The following is a 14,947-nucleotide window of genomic DNA, read 5'->3' on the forward strand; positions in this document are numbered from 1 at the left end:
AATTTACACACATACAGATGCGTATAGACGTGTTTATACGTGTAAGTACATAAAGGGCATGTTCTTAGATGCAGATTTTTGGATTCTGTTTTACGGATCTGAATGCAGTGCGTGTTTAAGCATGTATGTATGCACGTTTGTATTTTTTTTCAATGCTAAAATAAGGTCAATCAACATTTTCCTTGTCAAAAGAAGTTTATTGAGTATACAATGTTATAAAGATACATAAAGTAAGTTTACAAGGATCTATAAAGTAAGCTCATTGTTTTACAGTAGGGTTTCTATAGGTAAATATAATGAAATTTCAAATATTAAACATTGGGTTTACGTAAACCTAAATTAAAGATATATATCATTTCCTTAGTTACTTTTGTAGGTATTTAAATGATTTATACCTACTATACATATTGTTTACAAGTAGAGTGTATATAGGTCAAATAAATTCTGATAATGAGCTTTAATCGTAAGGTGGAGAAAAGGAAAGAAAAAGAAGAAAAAGGGTTGAAAGGTAGAGGTATGGTCTACAAGGTTGTCCCGCCCGTCAGTTTATTATTCTTTTTAGTTCTCTTTGAAGCCTTAGAATGGGTGTCTCTGTAAGTCATTTAATCTGTTACCATGGCAACAGGACAGAGTCATTGAAGTTTGACAGGAACTGTTGTTTTATCCAAGGATGCCAAAGTTTTTCAAATTTTGGAATTTGATTTTGATCGATGGCTACCATCTTAGCATGGGACATTGTATTATTCATTCTGTGAATTGTTTCTGCTAGTACCAATGTAGGAGATTCCCATGCCTTGGCCACTGTTTGTTTTGCAGCCGTTATTAGTTGGATCATAAGTTTGAATTGAGAGAGTGTTAACCATTCCGGTTTTAGATTAAGTAAAGTTAAATATGGATCTGGTTGTATTATTTTTTTAAATATTTTAGATGCAATCACGAAGACTTCCTTCCAGAAGGTTTGGATTACTGGGCACGTCCACCATATGTGTAAATATGTGCCTATTTCTGGGCATCCTCGAAAACAAAGAGCTGAGGTATTAGGTGAATATTTTGCCACTCTAGCGGGTACAAGGTACCAGCGAGTTAGGACTTTATAATTTGTCTCCAGTGCTAAGATGTTGGGTGAAGATGACTTAGATGTGAGCCATATGTTAGACCAGTCCGTGTCTTCTAAAGTTCGTCCCAGGTCCTCCTCCCACCTCTGAACGTAAGAGGGTCTATTAAGATTTGCTACTCCATATAATTGATTATAAAGTGATGAAATTGTACCTTTAGCAAATGGATCTTTTGTACAGATTGATTCAAAAATGGATAATTGGGATAATGGTGTATCCCCCTTTAGGAATGGTGTATAGAAATTTTTGATTTGGAGATATCTAAATATCTCAGAGTTTGGTAGATCATATTTTTCTCTAAGCGATGGGAATGAAAGGAATGATTTAGATGCTATGAAGTCATTTAGTGTCTGAATGCCTGATGTTGTCCAAGCTTTAAAAGAATTTGGGTAGATCCATGCCGGATAAAAGGCCGGATTTCTGATAAAAGAAAGGAGAGGATTGTGTGGAGATTGTAACTGATATTTGGTTTTTAGTTTATCCCAGAGAGATAAGAAGTGTTTAGTTATGGGATTATGAATTTTAAAGCGGTCTTTAGGATCAAGCCATAATAAATTTGATATTAATAGAGGGTCATTTTCTGAAGCCTCTATAAATACCCATAATGGGATTTCCTGTTTTGCATGGTATTTGGACAGACTGGCCAAATGTGCTGCTCTGTAGTAGTTAGTAAAATTAGGGTATCCCAGGCCTCCTTTATTTTTGGGAAGATGTAGTGTGTGTATAGGTATACGTGGTTTAGAAGAGCCCCATATAAACGAAGTTGCTCTTTTTTGTACTATTCTCAAAAAATAGGAAGGAATTGGAATAGGGAGGACTCTGAATAGATAAAGCAATTTGGGTAGAATAGTCATTTTGATTGCATTAATCTTCCCTATCCAGGATAAAGGAAGTTGCGACCATTGTTTTATTAGATTTGTGATCTGTCTTAATACAGGAGGATAATTGGTTGAGAATAAGTCAGAATGAGATGCTGTTAAATGAATTCCAAGATATGGGATTGATTTTTCTGCCCATGTGAATGGGAGTGCAGCCCTAGCCGGGATCAATTCCATGTTTGTGAGTGAAATATTAAGCATTAGGCATTTCTTAGGATTAATCATAAGGCCGGATAGGGCTGCAAATCCATTAAGAGCTGGTATTAAGTTAGGACCAGAGACCTGTGGTGATGATAGAAAAAGTAATATATCGTCTGCAAATATACATAATTTGTGTGTAATACCTCCTACTTCAATGCCAGTTATAGTTTGGTTTATTCTGATGTATTGGGCCAAGGGTTCGAGTATAAGGGCAAATAATAAGGGAGATAATGGGCAACCCTGTCGGGTACCTCTTTCGATATTAAAGGCTTCAGATTTGTATCCAGCATATTTTATATAGGCTTTGGGTTTATTATATAATGCTTTGATCCATGTTAAAAAGTGGGGTCCAAAACCCCATTTTTGTAATGAATATTGCATATATTGCCAGGATACTGTGTCAAATGCCCTCTTAATATCGAGAGATATAAAACATAAAGGGATTTTCCGTTTTTTAGCAATATGTGCCAATAACACTGCCCTGCGTATATTATCGCCTGCCTGTCTATTTGGCATGAAGCCTACTTGATCTCTATGTATTAATTTTCCTATAATGCTATTAAGGCGTTTTGCTATTATTTTTGCTAATAATTTAATATCGAGGTTTAACAGAGAGATAGGCCGATAATTCACACAGGAAGTATCATCAGAAAGGGGTTTTGGGATCATACAAACAATTGCCATTAGTGTTTCTTGCCGAAAAGAATGTCCATCTAGAAGTTTGTTAAACGTTTCAGTGAGAATGGGAGAGAGTATTTCTGAGAATGTTTTATAGTATAAAGCCGAGTAGCCGTCTGGGCCTGGTCTTTTGTTAAGTTTTAGGTCTTTTATGGCGTTAGCAACTTCATCTATAGTTATAGGCTCATCCAAACTGCTTTTTTGATTCTGAGATAACTCAGGTAAGGTTATTTTTGAGAAGAAGGATTCAGCCTCTGTAGGATTAAATTCATTGTTTGTCTTATATAAAGTTGCGAGATGTGAGTGAAATTTATGGACTATTTTAACTGGATTACAAGTGTAAACATTTTTTGATAATTTCAAACGTATTGGTTTGAAAGATTTGTTAGTTGAATTTAATGCCCGAGCCAAATATGTACCTGGTTTGTTTGTATTCATGTAGAAATTGTGTTTGGAGCGTTTGAGGGATTTATCAACGGACTCAGTGAGAAATAGATCGTATTCCAATCTAGATTTTTCCAGATGAGATTTTGTACTCTGAGATGGATTATCTTGAAATGATATGTAGGCTGCATTAAAATTGAGTTCTAGTTTTTTTGCTAGATTTTTGTGTTCCCGTTTAAATAGTGCCATTTGTCTTTGTATTGTACCACGCAAGACAGGCTTATGAGCTTCCCACAGTGTTATTGGGGAGATGTCTGTTGTATTATTAATTGATATGTATTCCTTTAAAGCTTGTTCAATGGCCATCTGATGTAGTGGGTGTTTGAGCATTATGTCTGGTAAGTACCACGTTGGGTCATGCGCTTTTGGTATGGCTGAGGCTATAGTAGTGTATACTGCATTATGGTCAGACCACGGAATCGGAATTATATCTGATGCAATAATTTCTGGTATCATTCCTATTGTTAGAAAAATATGATCTATTCTGGTGAAGGTTTGATGAGGGTGCGAGAAATAAGTGAATTTCTTTTTCATTGGGTTACTTTCTCTCCACGAATCTACCAGATTGTATTTGGAAAGAAGTTGAGAAAAAGGTAATCTAGAGGTTATTTTGGATGGTGTAAAAGGTGATTTATCTAGAAATGGGAGGAGGACCTGGTTCGAATCCCCACACATTATCACTGTTCCTATTTTGTGTGTATTAATCACTTGTAATATATGTGAGAGGAATGGTGTAGGTTGTTTGTTAGGAGCGTAGTAGGAAATCACCGTGATTGCTGTATCCATTATATAACCCATGAGTATCAGGTATCTACCTTCTGGGTCTTTAATTTCTGATGATAAGGTGAATGGTGTGGATCGGTGAAATGCAATTAGAGTTCCCCTTTGCTTGGTACAGGCAGAAGCCGTGTAAATTTGTTGATAAAAAGGAGAAATATATTTTGGAGTAGAATCTTTGGTGAAGTGTGTTTCTTGGAGGCATACTATGTGAGCCTTCTTGTTATGGAAAGTACGGAAGGCTTTGGTCCTTTTTTGAGGGACATTTATTCCCTAAACATTCAGGGAAAGTATATTCAGTGGTGCCATGGCAATAGATCAAATAGTTTTGACTTACTTTTTGTTATGCAGAGCTGACTGCGCAGATCAACCTGTGTGGACTGAAGAGATGAATAGATAGAAAAGAAACCAGTGAATTCTGGAGTAAAGAGTAAACAAAAAACATATGAGATTAGATGATACATTGTATAAATTATTTTTTGCAAGTAATCACAATTTACCCGTGAAAGAGAATAAATATCTCTCTCAGGGGAATAAGTGCCTTCGTCACACTCCCACATAATATGGTTGGGAGAATGAGGAGGGCTAATGGGGGTACACGGATCTTCCGCTTACAGGAGAGAAGTGGAATTATTTATTATTTATTTATTTATTTATTTATTATAATTAGTTGGAATTATTTTGGGATTTTAACCCTTTTAGAGTAAACAATTACATATTTTATTCATATGTAACTGTTTAGATATGTTAACTCATAAAATTGAGGTTGTATTGCTTCAGATTAGAATAAACAAAAACATAATTCTAAGAACTAGTTAGGTAATAATATATTTGTTTTAAGAAAAGAAAGAAAAAGCTTCCATTACTTCTGGATTATTGAACATATTTGTCCTAAAAAGTAATAAATCTATTGTTATTACCTGATAATATATAACTGAACAAGAATTTCCTTATTTCACTTATATATTCTAAGGCTATATGAATCAGAAGTAATAAGAAATATAACTGGAATGTAACATGATCCCACACAGTGTGTGACTATCAGAATGCAGTTACATTCAGTTATAAATACAGGTTTTTTATAGAGAACCATCTCTTAGTATAATAAATGAAGAGATATAAGGAATTAGGATGTCAGTCCATTGAATCTTCTTGGTCCATGGATGATGTGGCATAACGGCCTCTTTTGTGAGAATGATGATTCCCATTTTGTTCTGAAATTTTCTGAGTGCTGCCTGAAGGTGAAGATGATGCCATTCTTCTGCGTGTGGGAGTGTTGCTGCTTGTGGGTTCTGTCAGATTTAATTTTAAAAGGGTTTGTTGTAGTTCATCTGCTGATCTGCTTCTGTAAATTGTACCTTGGTAGTTAAATCTGACTGAAAAGGGGAAGCCCCATTGATACATAATGTTGTGGCGTTGCAGTTCCATTAGTTGGGGTTTCATGGATCGTCTTTTAGTAATAGTAAGTTGGGATAGGTCAGCAAAAATGTGATAATTGTGTCCTTGAAAATTAAGTTCCTTTTTTTCTCTTGCAGCAATTAGTATTTGTTCTTTCGTTCTGTAATAATGAAATTTTGTGATTATATCACGTGGGGGTCCATCTTTCTTTTTGGCTGTGAGGGCTCTGTGTACTCTGTCCAGTTCTAAACGTTCAATAGGGATATCTGGCTTTAGTTCTTGTAATAGAGCAGTAATAGTAGATTGCAGGTCTGTCACAGTTTCAGGTATTCCCCTTATGCGCAAGTTTGAATGTCTGGCTCTATTTTCGTAATCTTCGAGCTTAGTTTGAAGTATTAAATTCTCTTTTTTTAATTGTTCCAATTCTGTTATATTTTCTTGGGTTGTAATTTCAATTTCATCCATTTTTATTTCTAGGGCTGCGGTGCGGTTTCCCAGCTCTCTTATTTCTTTGGTTAGGCTTTTTGTTATTTGGTCTGAGGTTTGTTTTAAAGCCTTATGAAGCATCTTTTCAAATTGTAATAATATTACTGGGGATGCTGAGGAGGTTTGTGGAGAAGTTTGTGAGAGGATTTGTTCTGTATCTGACTCAAATGGAGAGTCTTGCTGTGACATTTTCTGTCTGTGAGAGCGCCCTGATGCTGTATCTTGTGAGGTGACTGGAGCTGCTTCAGCTGCAGTGAGTGCCTGTGAGCTCTTTGTGAGGTGATTTTTATTTCTGCCACGGTTTCCTCCCAGTACCATATTTCCTGCCCAAACTTTCACAGTTTGTTCCCAGAGGCAAAAAGGTTCAAATGGATACCTTTTGAGCCTGCAGGCTCCGCTTTGTCCTTCTCTTCTCTCCTCAGCGGTGTGGAGCTCTAACAATGCATGTCTGCTCCGCTAGGCTCCGCCTCCTGCCCCTCGGTCAATCAACATTTTCAAAGCTCCTACAAAAAAAAAAAAAATCATTTGCCCCAGCTAGAGAATAGACCTAGAATTATTTATCAACAATTACTTGGTGGGAAATCTGTATGCAGCTTTCAGGCAAAAATATATGTATTGAAGATTTGCCAGCCCACCAGGGGCTTTTTCAGGGCTTGCGCCTATAAGCACCACTCTGGTAAGGGAGCCTGAGCTCACTCTGACCAGCTGACATTTTGATAGCTTGTTCTTGGTCTGTGTTGCAAGACTGCTGACAGTGCTACAATATGTAAAAGTCTACCAGTTTGTTTATATTTATAAAGGAGCATTTACAGCAGATCCTGTATAAAAAAAAGTCTACAAGCAAACACTGTTTGAAGAGTTTGCTTAGACATACAGTATCTTGTACTAACATTAGTTTTACAAATGTATTTTTAACTTGTTATTTGTGTGCAGAGGTTTAAATTGATCTGCATATAATGTATTAATATTTGTGTGGCCTGGGCTGTTCCCAACTCAGCTCTCTCAAATTCCTCCAGGCAGACATCTGGAGGGACAGTAAATATTATGTGAAGAAAGCTTTTCAGAGATAAATAAAGTAATCTCCAACCAAAAGGGCTTGATAAATGAAAAGGTCCAAATCATATGGATTAATTCTCCCACTTCTGCATTACACCTATAACAAAGAGTGATGTCTGTCTTGCCCATAGGAATCAATCTATGAGGGCTATAACATATCCTTCGTAAGTATTTCAATTGAATCATTTTATCCTTAGATGAAATCAACGTAGCGGATTGAGAGCTAAGGGTATTGTCCCAGAGTTCATTATCTAAATTTGGGATACTTTGCTGCAATTTGGCTTCAACCCTGACTAAGCATGAGATTTTAGGTTGTGAAAGGAAAAAGTAATAGTGGGATACTAATTTAGAGTGATTGTTCTGAAGTAATAGGTGCACTAGGTGTTAGACCTGTAAATTTATATTTTGCAGACCATGCTGTGCTGCCGCCACTTGTCTAAGCTGAAAGAGGCAAAAAATTAGGAGCCAGGGACATAGAACTCTTAGTTCTTGAAAGGATTTAAACTGGCTATCATGGAAAAACTGACAAAGATACTGAATATCATAAGGCACCCAACATTCAATAATAGAAGGTTATAGATTTCCTGCTTTGCTGCTTATGCCACTACAGGGCGATAGAAGATGTAGCTAAAGAGGGGTTCACAATTATGTTTTACCAAACATGGAAGATTTTTAGCTGCAACAAATAAGACTGTTCTGTTTCCAAAGGTATCTGCCTATATAAAAATAATCAGAGCCTCATGGGATTGCATAAGGGCTGGCTCAGGAGCCACTGCTGCATTTTTTAATTTGGAGAAAAAATGCCAATGGACACTCACCACCCACTTTATTAGGTACACCTGTTCAATTGCTTGGTAACACAAATTGCTAATCAGCCAATTACAGGGCAGTAACTTAATACATTTAGGCATCTGGACATGGTGAAGATGACTTGCTGAAGTTCAAACTGAGCATCAGAATGGGGAAGAAAGGGGAGTAAGTGACTTTGAATGTGGCATGTTTGTTGGTGCCAGACGGGCTGGTCTGACTATTTCAAAAACCACTGATCTACTGGGATTTTCATGCACAACCATCTCTAGGGTTTACAGATAATGGTTCAAAAAAGAGAAAATATCCAGTAAGCAGCAGTTGTGTGTACAAAAATGCCTTTATGATGTCAGAGAAGAATGGGCAGACTGGTTTGAGTTGATAGAAAGGCAACAGTAACTCGAATAACCCCTCATTACAACCAAGGTTTGCATCGTTTAAATGCCACAGCCTACCTGAGCATTGTTGCTGGCCATGTCCATCCTTTTTGACTACAGTGTACCCATCTTCTGATGGCTACTTCCAGCAGGATAATGCACCATGTCACAAAGCTCAAAGCATCTCAAACTGGTTTCTTGAACATGACTATGAGTGCACTGTACTCCAATGGCCTTCACAGTCACCAAATCTCAATCGAATAGAGCACCTTTGGGATGTTGAATGTTGGAACGGGAAATTGGCATCATGGATGTGCAGCCGACAAATCTACAGCAACTGCGTGATGCTATTATGTCAATATGGACCAAAATCTCTGAGGAATGTTTTCAAGAATCTAGGCCATGAAGTATTAAGACAGTTCTGAAGGCAAAAGGAGGTCCAACCCAGTACTATCAAGGCCTACCTAATAAAGTGGCAAGTGAGTGTATATATGTCAAATAAGAGGCCAAATAGCAGGTCTGCAAATGTGGAATAGCTAAACCGTCATTTTGTGTGGGAAGCTAGAAGGTTTGAAGAGAGGTTCTGGAGGGGGGTGGGGTGGGGGGTGTTGGGCAGGGTCCCAGAAATGTATTAGTACATGAAGAAAACATTGCAAGAAAGTCATTTTAGATATGTTGATCGTTCCTATAAGATTTGCAGGTAATTTGGGCCATGGGAAAGTACAGTCTTTGAGTCTTGTTGTCAGGGAAATATTATTCCTAACATAGAGTTTCTAAAGGTATCAAATGTCACTCACTATCTCTGTACCATGAAAAATCCTTCAATAAAATGTAAATGATCAAAGAAAAAAAAGTAGCACATTTTGATGGCCATATATGAAATTAGACAGGATTGCAAACATATATGGCCATTCAATAAAATTAAATGCCTTATGGACATATAAGGCAATTACAACTCCAGTATGTGAGCTGCAGGAGTTTGAAAATTAGTATTTAAATTGTCAGTAATAATAGAGGAAGATGTACCTGGTATGAACCCGGTTTGGTTCGAGTTGATGATGGAAATAATAACCACATTGAGAGGGCTAGAATGTTTGCTAAATGGTCTTGTAAAGTGCTCTGAGCATTAAAGACACCAGTAATTGATATTGAGACATGATCAAACCTGAATACAGTATGTTTGCTATTTTTATCTCAAAGCTCTCAAGGATGATAACATTAATATGGTAACCTCTTTTGAGTTCTGGTTCAGTATTTACAGCTGCATGCTCTAAAGCAAGTATTTTCTCCATTGTAATTGCTCTAATCTTTTTAACAATAGTCATACTAGATCTTATTAACATATTTTTAGCATTAATAAGCCCTAATTATTAATTCTTAATGTTCACAGCAAACTCACTAAAGTCTTTGTTCTCTTAGAAGCCCAGTTTTCTCTGTTGTTTCTCCAGCAATGACTTAGCAGCTTTGCAACCTTCTAATATCCAATATAAACACTGAGCAAGATCAAAAAAGGGGAGTAGGGCAAGGGAGAGCTTCCAAGAGATAATCATTTCAGTGCTTGTGTTGTGAAATTGGAGAATTAATTGTACCACAGTGATTGAACATACTGAGGTTATTGGGGATTGGTTCTAAATGAAAAAAGGAGAGAAAAGCACTGCTACCTAAGTGTAGTATTTATTAAAACATTTAAAAGAAAAGTTTTTAAAAAGGCTTGGATTCCTTCCTAAATGCACAAAATATAACTGGATACTAATATTTGTAGGTAAAGTTAATCCAGGGAATATCTGATTACCTCTTGAGGGATCAGGAAGGAATTTCTTTCCCCTGCTGGAGCAAATTGGATCATGCTTTATTGGGGTCTTTTGCCTTCCACTGGATCAACTGTGGGTAATGGATTCTGTATATGGAGGTTTTCAAATTGTGTGTGTTTTGATATTTTTTTTTTAGTTCTTCTGTGGGTTGAACTGGAGGGACTGGTATATTTTCTTCAACCAGATTAACTATGTAATTATGTAACTGTAATTACGGACTTGCATTTACTAGGTATTGAAAACATATCAATAAGTCTCCAGCAGGTGGCAACCTTCCAACTGGTCAATGGTGAGTAAGTCCCTCCAGGTAGATGTGATGTAAGGTGCTTTGAACCAGGAAGGTAACCAGGGGAACACCAGGAAGAGCCAACAGAAGCAAAAGTATGTAGATGTGTAGATCATGTGGATGCCCATTGGAGGCAGGGTCAGTCCCTTTATGGCCAACCCAGTACAGAATTTTAGTGCAGAATTTTCCAGTTGGTCTTATTCACCAAAAGTCTTTTAGTCTTGACATACTTTAATTACAAATTTTACACTGTTATACCATGACATTCAACCAATTAATCCAAATAGTTTTGTCACAGGATACATGTTTTATTCTCCTGTTATGTATGACATTTTCTACATCAGCAGCAAGGAAGGAGGAATAATAAACCACGTTCAATGGGAATTCATGCAATCCATTTATGTATTTTTATAATTATCTGGATATGATCAGTTAATCCCGAAGGCTTAAAATTCAGCATGTAAGCTATAGGATTTTTATCTTTCCATCACCAATGATCTCCCATTTTCTAAGAAAAGAAAAGTCAATTAAAATGATTTCTTTTTCCTGCATAATAAGACACTCTGTCTCCAAAATCAAGTTACCTCTGCAAAATTTCCATATAAAATCTATTATGAAATCTTTCCATTCATTCCATAGAGGATTATTCCTAGCTGAAAACAGAAGGTCTCATAATTGAAAGTTCTGACTATTGGTTTCTCTTTTTACTGTTACTTTTAAAGGAAAAGGGGATAATAGAGTAAATTATATTTTTGAAGTTTTCATAAGTTAACGCAGTTTTTAGAGGTTTACTTCTGCATCCTACATTTCCATGTGATGTCAGAAGGTGTGACAAATGCCTTGGCATATGAAGTTGAAGTTGTATCTGCAGTATGGAGGCATTGGGTTATATGTTACACCACATTTGAAGATGTCAAACTTACAGGAAAGCAGTTTACACATTGCATGTATCAATGACACCAGCCAGAGTTTCTACAGAGATTTGTGCACCTAAATTGACTTAAGCTGGCGTCTTTCCTGTTCAAAAATTGCATGGAGTCACTACAATATTTTTCTGTTTTTTCAGTGAAATAAATACTGTACAATCTAATGTTATTTTTTTAAAATAAAAGCTGGTTGGTGTCTGCCCTGTTCTAAATGTGACCCTTGTACACATGCTTAATACTGTGCTTGGAGTCATTACAGTATTTTGGTTATCTTGTTCCAAAAATAAGTACACTCATATGTTGATTTTTCTATTAAAAGCTGGATGGTGTGTGTCTTGCACAAAATGTGGCCTATTACAAGTGATTAAATACTGAGCATGACAATATTTTTCTGTCTTTTATTCTGTAAAATAAATGCACTCTAATGATGATTTGTCTCTATTGAAAACTGGCTGTTGTCTATTTAAATTCCCAGTACAAGTGCTTACATACTATGCAATACAATAGTTTGCTCTTTTTTTAGTTACATTTTCACAAAATATATAAATACAATATTACAATATAATGCAGCATTTTTATTTTGAAAAGTGGTTGTTGTCAATGTAAATTGCATACATACAGTGCTGTGATTTGTGTACTTGAACTGTGAATCCAGTTCTTTTGTTTACCATCCAGCACTGTCCCAGCTGCAATTCTTCTCACAGGAGGCTCTGAGAGAGGTGGGGGCCATAGACTCCTACAGCCATCAATCAAATTGGAGAGAAGGGAGGGAGTGGGGAGCATGGCCAAGCTGCTCTGTGTGTGTCTATGAATGCACACAACCTGGCTTGGGAGTGTACCGACACAGTTGCCCCCAGAGCACATTGCATGCTTAGGGGTCACTTGTAAGGGGGAAAGAGTGGAGAGCACTGGTGGGGAACTCCAGAAGAGGATATATACAGGAATGCACTGTGCAAAACCATTGCATGGAGTAGGTAAGCATGACATCTTTTTTATATTAAAAAATAACCTTTACAATCACAATGTGAAGCCACTTCTATTTACAGCTTTCCATAATTGATATGTGTCCTGAGGATATGGGCTCACACTTGGTGTTTTTGTTTTTGCTCAGGAGAAATGTGTCTTTCTCCACCAACTTGGGCAGTGGTTGTTTGCCACCCCTCTTCCAATTCTCACTACACTTTGCAGACATTAGTTTTGTGATGAATTGGTCCATGTTGTTATGCACTTTGGTTCTTAATCTCCACAGATCAAATAAGACTGGGGGAGATGCCAAATAGTTCAGGCAAAACAAGTGATGAGATGGAGATCTGCACAAACACAACAATCCCATCAGTCACCAGAACTAGAAGTGCTGATTTTTGAAAAATAAAAGATGGCTGGTGTCTCTCCTGCTCATGTGGTATAATACAGGTGCATACATACTTTTTTTTTTTGAGTAAAATCTGGATGGTGTCTGTCCTGTTTAACCACAGCCAAGTTAAAGTGCATAAATACTGAACATGTAGTTACTACATAACAGCTGGCTATTTTAAATTAAATAAATGCACACGTTGATTTTTTTTTAATAAAAGCTGGCTGGTGTCTCCAAAATACAGCCTAATACAAGTGCGTAAAGCGGTTGCAAACATTAATCTTAAAAAAATAAACTTTCTATCACTCTTTAATGTATCGTAATGTACCTATACATATACTAAAGAGTTTACCTCTGAGATTTCCCTATTAGCTTGTCTTAGCCCTCAGAAAACCACCAGTCCTTTGGTATAGCTTAGGTTCAGATACTTGGGAGATAGAGGCATGATGTCACCTGCTCACTGCAGCTATACATGCCCTCCAGCCACATTAACTTCACTTTTCTCATTCAGTGTGACCGGCTTTAAGCTAAGGGAAAGAGAAATTTGTAAGGAAGTAGACAAACTCGCTTTTGCAAAGGACTACAGGGAGGCTCGTCCATCTTCTCCACAGTCTGCCAATGAGAAGAGAAGAGAAGAGGGGAGGGCTGTTCCCCTGGATTTCTTAATATCAGGATAAACCAGTGCAGCAGAACAGGGATGATCGCTGGAGAACAGGAGTGCTTCTCAATGTGAAACTAAGCTGAAATGTAGATAAACTTTATATACAATGGTATGATCAGATTGTATTATGTTTTCTAGGTTTAAAACCACGTTAAATACTGTGCACAGTCTCAGTACAATAATTTGCTGGCTTTTTACTGTGAAATAATATATGCTAATGTTGATTTAGATCTGACTATGTCACTCCTGTTTAAATAAAATACAGTCTAGTAAAAAAGCTTTAGGACTGTGCAAATGTTGATTTGTTTATTAATAGGTTACTGGTGTCTCTCCTTTTCAATATACGGCCTAGTGAAAACTGTTTTATTACTTTGCCTGTAGTTGGTGTAATATTTTGCTGGCTTTCTGTCAAATAATAGACTGTAATTTTGATTCTTTTATTACCAGTTGCCAGATGTTTCACTTTTTGTTTCAGTCTAAGAAAAGTGCTTAAATACTATACAATAATGGGATTTTTGGACTCACTATAATTTCACTTTAACCAGTTCCCAACTGGCTCACGCAGCTATACTGCGGCAGAATGGCTCTCTTGGGCGAAATCCCATATGGGTACGTCCATCCCCTTTTCGATTACCAGAGGGCGCGTGCCCGCTGCGTGTGGCCAGTGGTCGCGATCGCTGCCGGCCACCCGCGATTGTGTGCACGAGCGCCAGCATGGGGAATTGTGTTTGTAAACACACAAATCCCTGTGCTGTCAGAGGAGAGGAGACATGTTGCGTGTTCCTAGTAAGTAGGAAAAGTGATAGGTCTCCTCTCCTACTCAGTCCTATCCCCATGAGGGAACACACAATTAACCCCTTGATTGCCCCCTAGTGTTAACACCTTCCCTGCTAGTGACATTTACACAGTAATCAGTGCATTTTTATAGCACTGATCACTGTATAAATGTCAATGGTCCCAAAAATGTGTCAAAAGTGTCAGATCTGTGGGTCCGCAATGTCGCAGTACCACTAAAAATCGCAGATCACCCCCATTACTAGTTAAAACATAAAAAATAACAATAATGCCATAAAAATGCCATCAATCTTTCCTCTAGTTTGTAGATGCTATAACTTTTGCGCAAACCAATCAATATACACTTATTGCGATTTTTTTTACCAAAAATATGTAGAAGAATATATATCGGCCTAAACTGATGAAGAAATCTGTTTTATAGCAAAAAGTAAAAAATATTGGTTTTTTTTTTCAAAATTGTCGATCTCTTTTGTTTATAGAGCAAAAAATAAAAACTGCAGAGGTGATCAAATACCACCAAAAGAAAGCTCTATTAGTGAGAAAAAAAGGACGCAAATTTTGTTTGGATACAGCATTGCGCGACCGCGCTATTGTCAGTTAAAGCAACGCAGTGCCAAATTGTAAAAAGTGCTCTGGTTAGGAAAGGGGTAAAATCTTCTGGGGCTGAAGAGGTTAAGGACTCAGCATCCACCATCCATCATGAAGATTTGGCATTGTCCTTCAATGAATGGAAGCTCCTAACTGAACCTATTGAACAATTTTTCTGCCTTTTGTCAGTCAAAAAATTTAATCACTACAATTTTGCTTTCCTAATTAAAACCTGAATGGTGCCTCCCTTCTAAACAGTGGCTTACTAAAGCTGCTTTTTTTCCAAATAATAAACTTCATGGACACGCC

This window comes from Aquarana catesbeiana, linkage group LG08 (assembly GCF_042186555.1).
Source record: "Aquarana catesbeiana isolate 2022-GZ linkage group LG08, ASM4218655v1, whole genome shotgun sequence".
Lineage (NCBI taxonomy): Eukaryota > Metazoa > Chordata > Amphibia > Anura > Ranidae > Aquarana > Aquarana catesbeiana.